This window comes from Galeopterus variegatus, unplaced genomic scaffold, assembly GCF_000696425.1.
Source record: "Galeopterus variegatus unplaced genomic scaffold, G_variegatus-3.0.2 Scaffold401, whole genome shotgun sequence".
In the NCBI taxonomy this organism is placed as follows: Eukaryota; Metazoa; Chordata; class Mammalia; order Dermoptera; family Cynocephalidae; genus Galeopterus; species Galeopterus variegatus.
Window position 1 is genome coordinate 451,449 of NW_007726512.1, and position 1,761 is coordinate 453,209.

The following is a 1,761-nucleotide window of genomic DNA, read 5'->3' on the forward strand; positions in this document are numbered from 1 at the left end:
GGGGGGCTGTATAAATGGACAATAAATGGCCTTAACTCTTGGGGAGAGGATAGGTAATGGAGAGAAAACCATGTAGGGTTTAAATCCAATTGGTTGTGGGTAGAATTGGAGAGATAGGTTGGTTCCAGACCATAAGTGAGCCACAAATAACAATGGTGTTGGAGCAGGTGAGTGACATGATTACACCTGTATACTGAGCTCATATTGGCGAGGTAAAAATTCTTGATGCACTCTTAAAAAGAAAAAACAGTAATGATGTGAGGATAGTGCAAGAGTGAGAATAAATGGGATTTTTTCACTGTTCTTCGTATGTCCACAAGTCTCATAAAATTAGTTTGTGTAGCTTATTATTTTAATCACCCAAATATTTAAAACGTCATCTAAGATTAGAACATGTAGAAGCCAGTAGATTAAAAATTGTTTTGCTTGATTAGCTTTGTTAAGATTCTACTAAATTCTCTTCTTCAGAAATATAATTTTTTATTTCCATATCAATAGCATAGTTGACATGGTTTTTTGCCGCTTCATATAATTATTCTTACAATTGCAAACTTTAAAGTTGTAACACATTTTTATATTTTTGAAAAGTATTGGTTTACTCAAAAATTTCTTTAGGCTGCTAATCGAGCTCATTATATATCTTCATATGCATGTCATCTCATTTTAAGTGCACATTCTGTGAAGTTAAAAAATCTAGGAAAAGAGAGACAAAAAAGAAACTTGAAGGTCATCCAAGGAAATGTGATGGAAATGACCCCTTTTCCTATTATGAAAGTATTCTATCATCTGTATTCTACCTTTTTAAAAAAATTGCAGCTGGGCTTTGACCTAGTAAACTATAATCGCAATGAGGTAGGGTCACACTCCAAGGTTTAACACAGTTCTGGGCACAGAGTAGGTGCTCAGTAAGTATTTGTTGAGCAAATGAATGGATCATTATCTGGTGAGAAGAGTCTGTCTTGTCACAGCCCACTCCTCTGGGTGGGGATTGCCCTGGGCTGATGGGAGCTGCCTTTCCTGGAGAAGGCTGGGAGGTTAGATTTCTGAAATCACAGATTTGCCTTGTCTTCTCTCCACTGCCTTATTCTGCTCATGTCTGTCCTTTACAGCTGTCTCCTGAAAACACGCTCTCAATATGTTCCTTGCACAAATATCCCTGTCTCAGACTCCGCTTCTAGGAAATCTAACCTTCGGTGTGTGTATGTTTATTTACGTATATGTATGTGTGTATATACATATGTGAGAGTTCTTCAAAAACTTCATGGAAAGTTTTGTATGATCTTTTAATTACGTTTTTCTATGAACTTTTTGAAGTACTCGCATATATGCATACACACAGAGTTTTTGAAAATTTTTATTCTGTCATACATTAAGTACATTTAACATTATTATCCAGTACAAAGGATTAATAAGAAGTTTATATACCTGCATGTATATATTCATTCATTTATTTAATAACAGATATTTATCTATTGCCTGTTATGTTCCAAGCAGTATTTTGTTCTATTTGATGGGAAAACAGTAGTTAATATGGCATTCATATTCATAATGCAAAACTTTACTATGTGTTATACAGATGGATACATTCTATTTTTTTCCAATCTTTTTTTCAATAATCTATTCCTTTTTAAAAAAATGCTGTTCATGACCCACTAAATTGATTTAACAATGTGCTTCAGAGTTGTAACCATTAGTTTGAAAATATTGCCTTAGATAGTGTCAGACCTTATTTTATGAGATATAAGGATGTTTTTGTTAATA